This window comes from Apodemus sylvaticus, chromosome 4 (genome assembly GCF_947179515.1).
Source record: "Apodemus sylvaticus chromosome 4, mApoSyl1.1, whole genome shotgun sequence".
NCBI lineage: Eukaryota > Metazoa > Chordata > Mammalia > Rodentia > Muridae > Apodemus > Apodemus sylvaticus.
The window spans coordinates 19,014,566-19,032,771 of NC_067475.1; the positions used below are offsets into that span (position 1 = coordinate 19,014,566).

The following is an 18,206-nucleotide window of genomic DNA, read 5'->3' on the forward strand; positions in this document are numbered from 1 at the left end:
CGGACACCACCTGGTTCACAGAAACAATCTGGGGCAAGGCACACTAGGGCTCTAAGGGCACCCAAGAGGAGGACAGCACATCAGCAATTTGTGACAGGGGAAACCCAGCCATACATTGTTGTGGAAATAGCCCTAGAGCCTCACAGGAGGCTCAAACACCATCCAGAGACAAGGCCAACTAATGCCAGAGAACAAGATGACAAAGGGCAAATGCAGGAATGCTACTAACAGAAATCTAGGCAATATGGCAGCATCTGAACCAAACTCTCCAACATCAGCAAGTCCTGGATATGCCAGCACTCCAGACAAACAAGATTTGGATTTAAAATCACTGGTCATGATGCTGCTAGAAGAACACAAAAAGTACATAAATGAATCTCTTAAAGAAATACAGGGGAACATGAATAAGTTAGAAACCCGTATAATGGAAACACAAAAACCACTTAAAGAAATGCAGGAGAATAAGGCTCAAGAGATAGAAGCCAATAAAGAAGAAACGCAAAAAAAAAAAAAAAAAAAAAAAAAAAAAAAAAAAAACCTTAAAGAAATGGAGGAGAACTTGAGTCAACAGGCAGAAGTCATGAAAGAGGAAACACAAAAATCTCTTAAAGAATAACCATCATGGATCTAAAATCAGAAGTAGAAACAACTAAGAAAGCACAAAGGGAGACAACTTTGGAGATAGAAAACCTTGAGAAGAAATCAGGGGCCATAGATGCAAACATCAACAACAGAATTCAAGACATGGAAGTAAGAATCTCAGATGCCAAAGATACCATAGAAACCATTGACGCAACAGTCAAAGAAAATGCAAAATGCAAAAAGCTTGTATCCCAGAACATCCAGGAAATCCAGGACACAAGGAGAAGACCAAACCTAAGGATTATAGGTATAGATGAAAGTGAAGATTTACAACGGAAAGGGCCAGCAAATATCTTCAACAAAATTATGGAAGAAAACTTTCCCAACATAAAGAGAGAGATGCCTATGAATATACAAGAAGCCTAGAGAACTCAAAAGAGACTGGACCTGAGCAGAAATATGTCCTGTCACATAATAATCAAAACCCCAAATTCACTAAACAAAGAAAGAATATTAAAGGCAGTAAGAGAAAAAGGCCAAGTAACATATAAAGGAAGACCTATAAGAATCACACCAGACTTCTCACCAGAGACCATGAAAGCTAGAAGATCCTGGGCAGATCTCATGCAGACTCTAGGAGAACACAAATGTCAGCCAAGACTACTATACCCAGCAAAACTCTCAATCACCATAGATGTAGAAACCAAGATATTCCATGACAAAACCAAATTTACACAATATCTTTCCACAAACCCAGCTCTGCAAAGAATAAAAGGAGGAAAACTCCAATACAAGGAAGGAAACTACACCCTGGAAAAAGCAAGATAGTTACCTTCTTTCATCAAACCACTCAAATAGATAACCACTCAAATATAAAAATAACATCAAAAATGACAGGAAGTAATAATCACTATTCCTTAATATCTCTTAACATCAATGGACTCAATTCCCCAGTAAAAAGACATAGACTAACAGACTGGATAAGGAAACAGGACCCTACATTTTGCTGCATACTGGAGACACCCCTCAGTGTCAAAGACAAAAACTACCTTAGAGTAAAAGGCTGGAAGACAAGTTTACAAGCAAATGGTCTTGGCAAATGAGACGGAGTAGCCATTCTAATATCAGATAAAATTGAATTTCAACCTAAAGACATCAAAAGAGACTCAGAATGACACTTCTTGCTGGCCAAAGAAAAAATCCACCAAGAAGAACTCTCAATTCTGAACATCTATTCGCCAAATGCAAGGGCACCCTCATTCATAAAAGAAGCTTTACTAAAGCTCAAAGCACACATTGCACCTAACACAATTATTGTGGGTGACTTCAACACTCCATTCTCCTCAAAGGACCGATCAGGAAAACAGAAACTAAACAGGGACACAGTAAAACTAATTGAAGCTTTGGACCAATTGGATTTGACTGATATTTATAGAACATTTCACCCTAAAGCAAAAGAATATACCTTTTTCTCAGCACCTCATGGTACCTTCTCCAAAATCAAACATATAATTGGTCACAAGACAGACCTCAACAAATATAAGAAGATTGAACTAATCCCATGCCTCCTATCAGATTACTATGGACTAAGAGTGGGGTTTTTTTTGTTTGTTTGTTTTGTTTTGTTTTTAATCGATATATTTTTATTTACATTTCAAATGATTTCCCCTTTTCTAGCCCCCCACTCCCGAAAGTCCCATAAGCCCCCTTTTCTCCCTCTGTACTCCCACCCACCCCTTCCTACTTTCCCGTTCTGGTTTTGCCGAATACTGCTTCACTGAGTCTTTCCAGAATAAGGGGCCACACCTCCTTTCTTCTTGTACCTCATTTGATGTGTGGATTATGTTTTGGGTATTCCAGTTTTCTAGGTTAATATCCACTTATTAGTGAGTGCATACCATGATTCACCTTTTGAGTCTGGGATACCTCGCTTAGTATGATGTTTTCTAGCTCCATCCATTTGCTTAAGAATTTCATGAATTCATTGTTTCTAATGGCTGAATAGTACTCCATTGTGTAGATATAAAAAATGTGGTACAGAGTTAAACAAAGAATTCTCACCTGAAGAACTTCGGATGGCGCGGAGAAGCATCTTAAAAAATGCTCAACTTCATTAGTCATTAGGGAAATGCAAATCAAAACAACCCTGAGATTTCACCTTACACCAGTCAGAATGGCTAAGATTAAAAATTCAGGAGACAGCAGGTGTTGGAGAGGATGTGGAGAAAGAGGAACACTCCTTCACTGCTGGTGGGGTTGCAAATTGGTACAACCACTCTGGAAATCAGTCTGGCGGTTCCTCCGAAAACTGGGCACCTCACTTCCAGAAGATCCTGCTATACCACTCCTGGGCATATACCCAGAAGATTCCCCACCATGTAATAAGGATACATGCTCTACTATGTTAATAGCAGCCCTATTTATAATTGCCAGATGCTGGAAAGAACCCAGGTATCCCTCAACAGAAGAGTGGATGCAAAAAATGTGGTATATCTACACAATGGAGTACTATTCAGCCATAAGAGTGGTTTTTAATAGCAACAAAAACAACAGAAAGCCCACATACACATGGAGGCTGAAAAATACTCTAGTACTCAATGACACCTTGGCCAAAGAAGAAATAAAGAAAGAAATCAGAGACTTTTTAGAATTTAATGAAAATAAAGGAACAACATACCCAAATCTTTGATATAATGAAAGCAGTGCTAAGAGGAAAACTCACAGCCCTGAGTGCCTCCAAAAAGAAAATGGAGAGAGCATACACCAGCAGCTTAACAATACACCTGAAAGCCCTGGAACAAAAAGCAGCCAATTCACCCAGGAGGAGTAGAAGACAGGAAATCATCAAACTCAGGGCTACAATCAATCAAGTGGAAAGAAAGAGAACCATACAAAGAATCAATGAATCCAGGAGCTGGCTATTTGAAAAATTCAACGAGATAGATAAACCCTTAGCCAGACTGACCAAAGTGCACAGAGAAGGTATCCAAATTAACAAAATTAAAAGTGAAAAGGGAGATATAACAACAGAAACTGAGGAAATTCATAAAATCACCAGATCATACTACAAAAGCCTATACTCAATACAACTGGAGAATCTGGAGGAAATGGAAAATTTCCTTGAGAGATACCAAACACCAAAAATAAATCAGGAATAAATAGATCATCTAAACAGTCCCATAACCCCTAAAGAAATAGAAGGGGTCATAGAAAGACTTCCAACCAAAAAAAGCACAGGACCAGATGGTTTCAGTGCAGAATTCTATCAGACCTTCAAAGAAGACCTAACACCAATACTCTTCAAACTATTCCACAAAATGGAAACAGAAGGAACACTACCCAATTACTTCTATGAAGCCACAATTATGCGGATACCCAAACCACACAAAGATCCAACAAAGAGAACTTCAGACAAATTTCCCTTATGAACATCGATGGAAAAATACTCAATAAAATTCCTGCCACCTGAATCCAAGAACACATAAAAAATGATCATACATCATGACCAAGTAAGCTTTATCCCAGGGATGCAGGGTTGGTTCAATATATGGAAATCCATCAATGCAATGCAATACATAAACAAACTCAAAGAACAAAACCACATGGTCATCTCATTGGATGCTGAAAAAGCATTTGACAAATTTCAGCAACCTTTCATCCTTAAAGTCTTGGAAAGAACAGGAATTCAAGGCCCATACCTAAGCATAGTAAAAGCAATATACAGCAAACTGGTAGCCAGCATCAAACTAAATGGAGAGAAACTTGAAGCAATCCCACTAAAATCAGGGACTAGACAGGGGTGCCCCCTTTCTCCTTATCTTTTCAATATTGTACTTGAGGTACTATCTTGGGCAATTAGACAACATAAGGAGGTCAAAGGGATACAAATTCGAAAGGAAGAAGTAAAACTATCATTATTTGCAGATGATATGATAGTCTACCTAAGTGAACCAAAAAAACTCCACTAGAGAACTCCTACAGCTGATAAACAACTTCAGCAAAGTGGCAGGTTATAAAATCAACTCAAGCACATCAGTAGCCTTCCTATACTCAAAAGATAAGCAGGCTGAGAAAGAAATTAGGGAAATGACCCCCTTCACAATAGCCACAAACAGTATAAAGTACCTTGGGGTGACTCTTACCAAACATGTAAAAGATCTGTATGACAAGAACTTTAAGACTCTGAAGAAGGAAATAGAAGAAGACCTCAAAAAATGGAAAAACCTCCCATGCTCATGGATTGGCAGGTTTAATATAGTTAAAAGTGGCCATTTTGCCAAAAGCAATATGCAGATTCAATGCAATACCCATCAAAATCCCAACTCAATTCTTCATAGAGTTAGAAAGAGCAATTCTCAAATTCGTCTGGAATAACAAAAAACCCAGGATAGCTAAAACTATTCTCAACAACAAAAGAAATTCTGGGGGGAATCAGTATCCCTGACCTCAAGCAATACTACAGAGCAATAGTGTTAAAAACTGCATGGTATTGGTACAGTGACAGGCAGGCAGATCAATGAAACAGGATTGAAGATCCAGAAATGAACCCACACACCTATGGCCACTTGATCCTCAACAGAGGGGCTGAAAATATCCAATGGAAAAAAGATAGCCTTTTCAACAAATGGTGCTGGTTCAACTGGAGGTCAGCATGCAGAAGAATGCGAATTGATCCATCCTTGTCTTCTTGTACTAAGCTCAACTTCAAATGGATCAAGGACCTACACATAAATCCAGACACTCTGAAGCTAATAGAAACAGGGAAGACCCTTGAGGACATCGGTACAGGGGGAACGTTTCTGAACAGATCACCCATAGTGTTTGCTCTAAGATCAAGAATTGGCAAATGTGACCTCATAAAATTACAAAGTTTCTGTAAGGCAAGGGACACCATCAAAAGGACAATTCGGCAACCAACAAATTGGCAAAAGATCTTCACCAACCCTACATCAAATAGAGGGTTAATATCCAATATATACAAAGAACTCAAGAAGTTAGACCTTAGAAAACCAAATAGCCCTATTAAAAATGGGGTACAGAATTAAACAAAGAATTTTCACCTGAAGAACTTCGGATGGCAGAGAAGCATCTTAAAAAACGCTCAACTTCATTAGTCATTAGGGAAATGCAAATCAAAACAACCCTGAGATTTCACCTCACACCAGTCAGAATGGCTAAGATTAAAAATTCAGGAGACAGCAGGTGTTGGAGAGGATGTGGAGAAAGAGAAACACTCCTCCACTGCTGGTGGGGTTACAAATTGGGACAACCACTCTGGAAATCAGTCTGGTGGTTCCTCAGAAAACTGGGCATGTCACTTCCAGAAGATCGTGCTATACCACTCCTGGGCATATACCCAGAGGATTCCCAGCATCTAATAAGGATATATGTTCCACTATGTTCAAAGCGGCCCTATTTATAATAGCCAGATGCTGGCAAGAACCCAGGTATCCCTCAACAGACGAATGGATGCAAAAAATGTGGTATATACAATGGAGTACTATTCAGCCATTAGAAACAATCAATTCATTTGATTCTTAGGCAAATGGATGGAGCTGGAGAACATCATACTAAGTTAGTTAACCCAGTCTCAAAAGATCAATCAAGGTATGCACTCACTAATAAGTGGATATTAACCTAGAAAACTGGAATACCCAAAACATAATCCACACATCAAATGAGGTACAAGAAGAACGGAGGAGTGGCCCCTTGTTATGGACAGACCCAGTGTAGCAGTATAGGGCAAAACCAGAACAGGGAAGTGGGAAGGGGTGTGTGGGAGAACAAGGGGAGGGATGGGGGCTTATGGGACTTTCTGGGAGTGGGGAGCCAGAAAAGGGGAAATCATTTGAAATGTAAATAAAAAATATATTGAATATAAAAAATAAAATGAATTATATCCCTGAAACGTCAGGTACGTGACTAAACCCAATTCTGGCTGAACTGAGTTCTTTGGTTGATTAGGGGTTTTGTTGTTGTTGTTGGTTTGTTTTTTGTTTGTTTTTGGTTTTTTTGGTTGTTTTTTATTGTAATTTATTTTTTATTCATATTACATGACAATTGCAGTCCCTCTCTTCTCTCCTCCTTGTTCTGTCCTTATAATTTATTATACCCACTACCTCTTACCCTTCTTTTCAGGGAGGAGGAAGCCCTTCTTGGGTACAACCCACTCTAGGATATCTAGTCCCAGCAGGACAAAGGGTATCCTCTCCTACTGAGACCCAAGCATGAAGTCCAGATAGGGGAAGGGAATCCAATGGCAGGCAACAGAGTCAGATACAGCCCCTGCTCCAACTGTTAGTGGAGCCACAGGAAGGCAAAGCTTCACATCTGCTTCAAAAGGTGGGGTGGGGCCTAAGTCTAGGGCCTGCATGCTGTTTGGTGGTTCAGTCTCTGGAAGCCTCAATGGGCCAAGGTCAGTTGATTCTGTAGGTCTTTTTGTGGAGTCTTAATACTGCTGCCCTTCCCTCCGTTTTATCTCCAACTCTTCCATAAGGCTCAACCTGATGTTTGGCTATAGGTCTCTACATGTGTTTCAATATGCTGCTGGATGAAGCCTCTCAGGAGACACTTATACTAAGTTAGTGTTTACAAATCTAGCAGAGTATCATTAATAGTGTCAGGGGTTGGCTCTCTCCCATTGTGTGTGTGTCTCAAGTTGGGCCAGTCATTAATTGGCCATTCCCACAGTCTCTGCTACACCTTTATCCCTGTACATCTGGTAGGTAGAACACATTTTAGGTTAAAGGATCTATGGTTGGGTTGACATCCCCCTCCTTCCACTGAAAATCCTGCCTAGTTATAGGAGATGGCCAGTTCAGTCTCTATATGGTCTGCTGGTAGGAATCTCAGCTAGTATCACCCCTATAGACTCCATCAACCCAGGTCTCAAGATGGTTCCAGAGATGTCCCCCACTGATTTTTAGTATCACTCCTAGTCTTCTCCTGCCCCCTCACTCTAACCTGATCACCACCCACATACCCTACCTCATCTCCTCTCCCACCCAGTTCCTTCTCTCCATCCACCTCTGATGTCTGTTTTCTTTGTCACTCTGAGTGAGGGTCATACATCCTCCCTTGGGATTTCCTTATTATTCAGTTACATTGGTTATATAGATTATAGCACGATTATTCTGCATTTATGGCTAATGTCAAATTATAAATGAGAACATACCATATATGTCTTTCTGATTCTGTGTTACCTCACTCAAAATGATACACTCAAGTTACAGCCATTTACAGCCATTTGCCTGCAAAATTCATGATGTTTTTGTTTTTATACCTGAATAGTATTACATTTTGTAGATGTATCACATTTTCTTTATCCATTCTCCAGTTCAGAGACATCTAGGTTGTTTCCAGTTCCTGGCTATTACAAATAAATCTGTTATGAACATAGTTGAACAAGTGTCCCTGTGGTATAGTGAGGGATCTCTGGTGTATATACACAGGAGTTGTATTGCTGGATCTTGAGATAGAACTATTCCCAATTTCTTGAGAAGTTGCCAAATTGATTTTCAAAGTGATTTTTTTTTTACAAGTTTGCACTCCAACTAGCAGTGGAGGGGTGTTCTTCTTTGTCCACATTCTTGCCAGCATTTGCTGCCACCTGAGATTTTGATCTTAGACATTGTGATGGGTATCAGATGGAATCTCAGGGTTGGTCGCTTTGATTTGCATTTCCTGATGACTAAGACTGTTAAACTAGTTGTAGTTAGAACTTCAAGAACTATATTGAATAGATAGGGAGAGGGTGGCCAGCCTTATTCTTTCCATATTTTTAATGATATTGATTTAATTTTCTTTCTATTTAATTTTATGGTAACTATTGGCTTGCTGTTTATTACTTTAGTTATGATTAGGTATGAACATTAAATTCCTGCTATCTCCCTGACTTTCAATATGAAGGGGTGTTAGATTATTGCAAAGGCTTTTTCAGCATCTAGTGAGATGTTCATGTGATTTATTTTTCTTCTCCATTAATTTATATGGTAGATTACATTATTTGATTTTTATAAATTGAACCATTTCTGGATAAAGCCTCATTGATCATGGAGGATGACATTTTGATGTGTTTTTTAAATTCAGTTTGCACGTGTTTTGTTGAGTAATTTTTCATTAATGTTCATAAGAGAAATTGGTATAAAGTTCTCTTTCTTTGTTGAGTCTTTGTGTGGTTTAAGTTTCAGGGTGTGGCCACATACAATGCATTTAGTAACATTCTTTCTGCTTCTCTTTTGTGCAATAGCTAGAGGAGTATTGGTATTACCTCTTCTGTGAAAGTCTGGTATAATTATAATTCTGCACTAAAACCATCTGTACCTTTATTTTATTATTTTATTTTATTTTATTTTATTTTTGATTAAGAGACTTTTTAATAACTGTTTCTATTTACTTAAGGTTTTAGGACTGTTTAAATAGATTATCTGGACTTGATTTAAGTGCTATCCATCTAAAAAATCATTCATTTCATTTAGATTTTCCAGTTTTGTAAAGTACAGGCTTTTGAAGTAAGACCTAAGGATTCTTTGTATTTCCTCAGTGTCTGTTGTTATAGCTCCCTTTGCATTTCTGATTTTATTAATATGGATACTATCTCTCTTCCTTTTAGTTAGTTTAGATAAGGATTTGTCTATCTTGTTGATTTTCTCAAAGAACCAGACCTTTGTTTTCATGATTCTTTGAATTGTTCTCTTTGATTCTAATTGATTGATGTCAACCCTGAGTTTGACTATTTCCTGCCATGGACTCCTCTTTGGAGTATTTGCTTCCTTTTCTCTAGACCTTTAAAGTGTACATTTAAATTGCTAGTATGAGAATTCTGTAATTTTTTTTGAAGGCATTCAGAGCTATGAACTTTCCTTTTAACACTGCTATCATTGTGTCACATAAGTTTGGGTGTGTTGTACCAGACTCGGATAGTATGCAAAAACAAAGAGCTTTTATTCTGCAGATACATCTAGCATGCAAGGGTTACCATTGTTCCCAAACGGCAACATCCAGAGAAACAGTTTATTTTATAATGGGACTTCTTAATTGCTTCTGAGATAACTGCAGATGACTAAGACTTAGGGCACATTACAGGGTGTTACAGAAATCATTAAATGAAGGTTGTGAAGATGTACACTATGGAACACATGGGCAAAAACAGGAGATAAGATATTGACTGAGTTTGTTAAAACAAGACTTTAATGATGGCCTAGTTACAGGTTTATACTTCCCATGACCCTGCAAGCTAGTGACAAATCATGAAAGTTAAGTAAGATAATTGTTACTCATGTAACTCATTATTGACAGGTCTGAGTGCCCACCATCTGCTTCTGTAACTTCTCTTTATCCTCTGCTCCCGAGGGACCCATCCCTTGCTGATATGCCATTAAGTTAAGAGACCCTCCGGGGAGAAAGCCAACTTGGAAAAGAAAAGCACAGAGAGCAAGTAGTCCTCTTAAAGGAGCTATAAGGGACAAATGATCACTCTAACTTCAAGATTTATTTCAAAGTCAAATGCCTAGAAAAAGCCAGAGCCAAAACAAACCCCTCCACGTGGCCTGCCACCCTATACCCAACGATAGGCATGCAGCGTGGCTCCTCTCAGCCAGGTTCCTCAGACCTTTACTGGGTCCAGGCAATCACCAGAGATCGTCCTATACTCAGCCTTAAAATAAATGGTAAAAGCTTTGAGGGCATCTTAGACTCAGGTGCCGATTCTAATGTGATCTCGCAAAGTGCTTGGCCCCCTGCTTGGCCTTTGCAAGCCTCTCTGACCCATCTGCAGGGGATTGGAGAATCAAAAAATACTCTCCAGAGCTCACAGTTGCTGACTTGGGAGGACAGTGAGGGAAATACTGGCTCTACTCAGCCCTTTGTGGTCCCTGGTCTGCCTGTTAACCTCTGGGGAAGAGACATTCTCTCTCAAATGAAAGTCCTTATGTGTAGTCCCAATAAGGTTATTGCTCAACGAATGCTCTCCCAGGGCTATCTCCCTGGACAGGGACTAGGCCCAAATGGACAGGGCAGACCCATGCAGGTAGAAGAACTGCTGCTGAGGCGGCCAGGGAGAAGCCTCTCACAGGCAGCATGTAAGACCTGGATTGCAGAGAAATTCCTGGGCTCTCCTTCCCTCTCCACAGGTGTGTGTGTTCGACTAGGCATCCTCCTTGATGCCTAGAGAAAAAGCAGGTTTCAGAAAAGCAGTTTTTCCATGTGTAGGACACTGGTATCAAAAAAAAAAAAGAATAGGAATTGTTGGAACCTATTTCAAAACTCTCCTGGTGAGGACAAAAAAAAAAAAATAAAATAAAAAAAAAATAAAAAAAAGCGAGACATCCTGTTTTCTCTCTGAAATCTACTGGAGATCTCCTTAGTTCAGGTTAAGATATTTGGATCTTTTGGGGACACCAAGTTCCCTCTCCGTCTATTGTTTGTCCTTGGTGCACCAAAACTTGTCAATATGTATGTCAATTTATGTTGTCTATTGTTTTGACTGGCCTGAATGATTGGTCGTTTTTATGTTTTATGTTAAAAAGAAAAAAATGTTGAAAAAGCTTTATTTGCTGACAGTCCTGTCAGTCCTTGTTTACACATAGGAGCCTAATTTGAGGTGCCTCACATTCATAAGTAGGAGTAAAACACAGCTAAAGGAAAAAAAATATATGTGCAGCAGCGGACAATGGTGGTGCATGCCTTTAATCCCAGCACTTGGGGGGCAGAGAGCAGGGCAGCGCATGGCGCACAGGGCACAGCTCAATAACGGTGGCTGCCAGAGAGAGCCCAGAACTCTGTGGGCCACAGGCAATTGGCCCTGGTGAGCGGCTAGAGACAGAGTGCTAGTGCCTCAAAGTTACTTGGCCTTGCTCCGGCTTGGAGGGACCCCGGAACTCTGCGGGCCACGAGCCGGTAGACCCGGCACTGGCAATGTGCTCAACTTTTTCTCTTAAAGGGCTAATAACCTCCAGTTTGGGAAAACTCTGGTGTAACTCATAAGATTTGTGTAATCGCTTTATTCTTGTTTTAAATTAGGTCTTAATGGTATAAGGTTTTACATATCTTGACTTTAGTTACAAATTAATTGGCTATGATTTAAAAGGTATAGTATTATTAAGAAAAGGTTTGTTTAAAACTGGGGATTCAGTGTCGGAGCCATCTTAACTAGCTACATGTGGCATGACACAACCCAGGAAATACAGGCCTCTAAGATGCTTCTAAATTGGCATGGTGTTTCCTGTGAATCTTGGCCTGGAGATTGGACTTCTAAGACATACGATTTAAAATAATGTCTCTTTAATAAGTTACACTGCCATACACTTGAACATAAGAACAGGCAGACAAACCTTGTGCTGTAAAGATAATACGTTTGCCATTGATTTTAAAGAAAATAGATGGTTTAAATTGGGACTTGCTTCCAAAGTTGCAGTTGTGCTTTAATATTGCAAGGAAAATTTGAGTTACAATAAAAACTGCCAGTGTGTCATTGGCTGCTGTTTTAAGTTTACAGCCTGGTTAAAGGCTCATGATTCTTAACATATTTTGTAATTTAGATAATTTTAAGTATGATACAGCTGTGGCCATTATAGGCCCATTGATACTTTTCCACAAGTTTATGGGCTGTAATGGTAGAAGCAAAATTTGACCCTCCAAAATTAAAAGGGAGATCTCAGTGGAAATTTGTTTGATATCAAACAGGCTTCTTTGACTACTAAGAAAGAAGTAGGATATTTCCAGGAATCCTGGAACAATGTCCTTGCTGGACTGGACAGGCGGGTTTGGGTCTGGTCTTAGATAAAAAGCTCAGATTAGAAGATGGTTAAGTTGGAGGAACTGCTTGTAATGTCCTTGCCAAGGACTCAAGGTGGGTCCTGAGGCAAAAAAAAGGGGGGGGGGGATTTACATTTGAATTAATACAAGGCTTGGGGCTGCCTCAGTGGAAGCTTGTGAAAAACTATTTTTGCCTTACAGGCCTCAAATAGGGAATGTTTGGCTAAAAGGACATTCCTTACTTTCTTATCTACTTTAAAAAGCAGTTAAAATCTATAAAAGGTCAATAAGGCATTAACATTTGGCCTGTCTACTCCATACAAAATTTATAGAGTATTTTTTGCTTTACATTCTGACAATTATACATTCTGACAAATATACATTTGCTTCTAACTTTAAAGAAGCAATAAAACAATTTCATTAGAAAGTTTTTTCTTTAAGGAATGGCAAGTAGCCTTACCTTAAGTGAGAAAAGATATTTTGTCTCTATCTTAATACAAGAAGCTAGGATCTTAAATTCTTCAGTGTACAATGTTCATGAAATGTTCATTACAGGCCTTTTCTCCTAACTATGGACTTTTAGAATTTTTACATAAATGATTTTCAAAGGTTGTTAGGATATATTAATTGGCTTTATCTTATATTAACCTCATCTTAAGCTCGCCCTGGGAAGACCTAAACCTCTGCTTTCAAGGTAAAAAATATTTGTTCCTTGTTTCAAACAGAAATCAAATTGGTTATTACAAAACATTGATGGTTGATCTATTACATGGCAAGCCTTTTTTAGGCAAAATTAATAATTGTTATCTAAAAGATAAATTGTTAAAATATGCCTCTATACATATTTTTATTGTTATAGATTTATACATCATCCTATAAAAATACACCTACTATGGGAATAAAGCTCGTATAATTAGATCACATGTTTATTCTTTTGAGTGTCTCCTTGCTTCAGCACAGATAATTGTATTGGGTGCTGTTGCTGTTCTTTTTAAAATGTTAAAAATCAAAGTTTTGATTTATATTTTATATATATATATATATATATATATATATATATATATATATATATATATATATAAACTTATGGCTTACCATTGCTTGAAATTCTTTCTTTTTAATGCTACTAATTCTTAACTTTTACAATACAAATGCAATTCAAAAAAATTAATCAAAATATACATATGACCATTGACAGCTTTTCAAGCTTTCTAGTTATAACTGTTTTTACATATGTTATTTTTTATACTGAATGTCCCAAATCACATTAATACAAATATTATAACTGATAGTTATAATCAGTCATTTGAGATGTTTTATTAATAATTTAATATTAGTCATATTACTGAGATTCCTCATAATTCACAGAGGCAAGATATTATGGAACAGGCCCATAGAACTTTACAACAATATTTTTATAATAAAAGAAGGGAGCATCATATCTCTATATGCCCCCAAAATTTGAAAATTTTAATGCCAGGGAACTCTAAGTGTAGAGAAGAGGCATGTTTTTGTTCTTTCTACAGGATGCTGAAGGAACATGCTAGCTGCCAGAGTATGCTGATGCTGAGACTTCTCCCTGGCTTTCCACCTTGCTCTCTAGCCTTTTGCCCCCCCCCCCAGTCTTTTGTTGCTTTTGTCATTTGGCCCCTGGGCCTTTAACAGATTAACCAGTTTTGTTAAATCACAGATCGATTCTGCCTTGACAGACGTGGAGGTAGCAACCACCAGCCTTCAGTTCTCCACCCTTGCTGCAGGCACAGAGCTTTCTTGGTTCTGTAAGTGGTAGAAATGTCAATGCCAGGGAGGGTGATCTCCTGCTCCTAATAGTGGCTGAGGGCCATAAGCTGTGGAGTAGCCAATGACGGGAAATATTGTTGTGCCACAAGCCAGATGCATACCGCCTCTTGGCTGCAGGGTGACTCCATGACAGGATTATTGTGAGTCTGCTACCTGGATGCCCATCACACCCACCAAGGGCCTGGTTAAGCCATTGGAGTGGGATGGGATGCCAGGAGTGGATGCAACTTACATAGCCTAAGGCAGAGGCCCTGCCCTACTAGGATCTAAAAAGGCCTAGTTACTGCGGTGCTGGACGTGGGGGCAAAACCACCTAGTCTAAAACAGGCTCTCCACCGACCCTCTTTCCATAGCCAACCCCCAACTTAAGAAAGAGAAAAAAGAGGAGATGTGGGAAGCAGTCCCGAGCTATTCAGACTTATGCTTACTCACAGCCTTAAGGTGGCGGCTGCCGAGAAGGAAGAACAATTAACTAGAGCCTTCCCCTTGAGCTATTGGTGCGAGAAGATTCCCGAGAATACCACAAGATGTTCCTGCACTAACTGCAGAATGTTCCTGCCGGCGTTAATTCCGGGTGTCCCCTCCAGATGACCAGATGACCTCCCCGCTTCCTGCTTCGATCCCTAGGGGTGTCTCTGCCCTTCCCTCCTTTGTCTGGTGTGAAGGTTAATTCCTTCTCTGTAAGCCCTAAAACCCGTTCATCTCCCCGACATTAAATGAAGCCTTGACACAACCCAGACTGACTCTGATTTTGTTAGCTTGCTTGGCTTCCCTCCCCCCGCCCCATTTTTGACCCTAAGGTAGTGCCCCTTCGGGACTCTGGAATAACTGGACCTGCTGGACGGGTCAACCTTCGAGTCCTGGAAGCCATCGCTGTAGCAGCCCACCTTCCTGTATCTGAGAGATACCTGCTTGAAACACAAAAGAAGAGATTAAAAGGAAAAACTGCTTGGAATGTTTCTCTGGAGGGCCCATGGTATTAAACTTGGCTGTAAATTAGTAGCTCAGGAATAAAACCTGGCTTGCAAATTAATGGCTAGAGGAAAAGCAGCCTACCTTCCCAATATGGGTGAAGCAGCTTTAAGATTATTATTGAATTACCCATACTTACCAGCTGATTCAGGGTCTATATTTACCTGTCATATCAATCTTTCTGGCAGCCATTGGGCTTCATCTTCTTTTTGAGAGAAAATACAAACAGAACATCTTCTCCATTAAAACAGCATCTGAACCATTCCATGTATTAGTTAAAGAGTCCCACCATTTAACCATGGCATAAGAATTAGAAGTGGCAAGATGTCATTGGCAATCTGCTGCAGACTGACCTTTAGCATCAGTTTGCAGGAAATTCAAAACAAACAAAACAAAAGCAAGGCATGCTTTGGGTGATCTAGAAGGGTATAGTTTCCCCTTCTTTGTTTAAAAACCATTTTTTATAAGGCCACGTGGATCACCTCCTAAATGGGGAGCTAGAGATAAGAAAAGGCAGTTAGGGCATTGTTTTACAATAATTTTTGCTTGCTCCAAGTCAGAGTATTAATGTATGGTTAGAAAGGTAGAACCCATTATGATCATGTCTAGCCAATTTAACCAGTTCTAAAACTAAAGCTTCTCATATTAGAGCTCTGTCAATGCAATGATTGCTTTGAGCTAATGTTCCAGGAAGACTGGAGTGAGTTGTATTTGGCCAATATAGAAGGGATTATTTCTAGCAAAATGATGTTTTTCAATAGTGAAAACAAAGATCCTGATGGCTTATTAAAATTAAATATGCCATAGGTTTCTAATAAAAGGACAGATTCTGTTGCCGCTCGCGGCCACATGTGAACCAGAATACCTGGAAGAGAATTCTGAGGTTAACGGGAAGGGGGCGAAAGAGAAATGAGTCAAGAGGACAGTTGCCCATAGAGACTGACTTTACTATCATTTAGCCAATATTTATAATCTTTGGAAAAACCACCCTGCCCCCCAAAGAGTTCGTTGGATCTTCTTCTCGGCGGGTTGTCTGCTTTCAGTCAAGCAGTTTTCTGCAGGTCTCAAGATGGGGCTGCGCTGAGACGGCCTTGGTAGTTAAGGTGAAAATGGCTGTATTGTTCCCAATGGAACAACAGCCAGAGATAAAGCCAGGGGAAGGGTGGAGGCTGTAGGTCAGGAATGCCCAGCTTGAATAGGCCAGAGATAACGCCAGGGGAAGAGTGGAGGTTGCCAGCCAGGAGGGTCACAACTAAATGCTGTGGGGGGAAGGGACAAGATTCTGCAACATACAAGCTAATTGTAAAAAGATTAAAAGTATTATTTTAGGTTGAAAAACATTTAATACCATTGTCAGCTCTGCTAACTGAGCTGAGCCCAGGTGTTCCTATAACCACCTGTTGATTATAAATAAAATATCTCGCTCTTTCTTCAGAAGAGCCATCTATGAAACTCAAAAGAGCATTATGCAGTGGCTGTAAAGGTCATATGAGGAAATACAACCTCATGTACATCCAAAAAACATTATTAATCTATCTTGAGGATAACAGCCATGCCAATAAGTGAATTCTTCCATCTCACCTAGGCAACAGCATGTCTAGTGATAGGATGCCATATAAATTCAGCAAGGATTTCCTTGGCATCCAAATTTTAAAACTTTTAAAAAATATATAAGCATAATTTAAATGATAACATTTCCCCTCTCTTTTTCTTTTTTAAGAAGATACTGTTCTGCTTTGTTTTTTAAAAATGTTTTATATTACCTCATCTTTGAGGATAACAAAGAATCAAATTGCCAAAGATATCTCAAATGAATAACCTTTATTTATTAAATGGCCAGGTCCGTTGTTTGTTCCAATCCAAGTTGAAACACCAAGCATATACCATAACATAGGCAGTAGCTATGTAATTAAAGAAAATAAACGTAGCATTCCCAGTTGCTTTTTGCTAGAGCAGTTGCAACTAGAATGCCCCAAAATGAATCATAGCTATATACATATATTTTAATTTTCTAAATTTGAAATATGAGTATCATTTATCTGTAATAATTAACTAAGTCCTCTAGAATCAACATCATTACGTGGTAGAAGGAGAAATTGAGGACATCAAGAACAAATCTTCATAATTTGATGTGCACAAAAGTACAAAATTATTTTAAAGCCATTATCTTTTTGGTGATACAAATAATATGCTTGCACATCCGATTGTTTTTATATAGCCTGTCTGGGATACAAATTTTATGTGCCTTGCCATAAGGGGGTCTTGTCCAGACACCTTTTTAAAGATTTAATTATAAATAAGTATATTGTAGTTGTCTTCAGACACTCCAGAAGAGGGCATTAGATCTCATCATAAGTGGTTGTGAGCTACCATGTAGTCGCTGGGATTCGAGCTCTCATGCTCCATGAATGAGGGACTAGCCTTTAACGGCTGAGCCGTCTCTCTAGGCTTACAACCATAAAATATAAGAGTCCAGCTCCCAGCACCCATGGCTGTCTCTCCAACCTTTGAATTAGCTTTCAAATATCTAGAGGACAGTCATTTAGAGAACATATCTTTTGAAATTTGAATTACATTTACATAAACAATTGTAAAAATTAAGAATTCGCAGTATTAAAAAGGGAACAATTTTAAGCAATTGTAAACCATGATATATATAAATATATATATATATATATACATATATATATATATATATTTACTATTATTAAAAGCTTGATTTTTAACATCTTAAAAATAGCTGCTACAGCACCCAAGTCAGTTATTTGTGCTGAAGCAGGGAGAAACTTAAAGGAATAAACATGTGATCTAATTATATAAAATTCAGTCTCATCGTTGATGTGTTTTTCATGGGATATATGTATAGAAATATAAAAGCAAATTGTAACAAATTATTTTTTGAATAACACTTATTAATTTTGCCTAAAAAAGCTTGTCATGCAATAGGTAAACCATTAATAATAATTAATTTGATTGCTGCTTGAAGCAAGGAACAAACATGTTATTAGGTTCTTAAAACATTTCTTTAAAATATCTCTATAACATTTTAACATCACATCAATATCTTTATTGAAGGATGTAAAAACTTTATTTCATGA

The 18,206-nt window shown here is 38.7% G+C and overlaps 1 pseudogene; it reads left to right on the forward strand.

Annotated features, from left to right (window-relative positions):
• LOC127682494 (guanylate-binding protein 2-like) overlaps positions 1-18,206 on the forward strand; it is a 53,911-nt pseudogene that overhangs the window by 22,541 nt on the left and 13,164 nt on the right.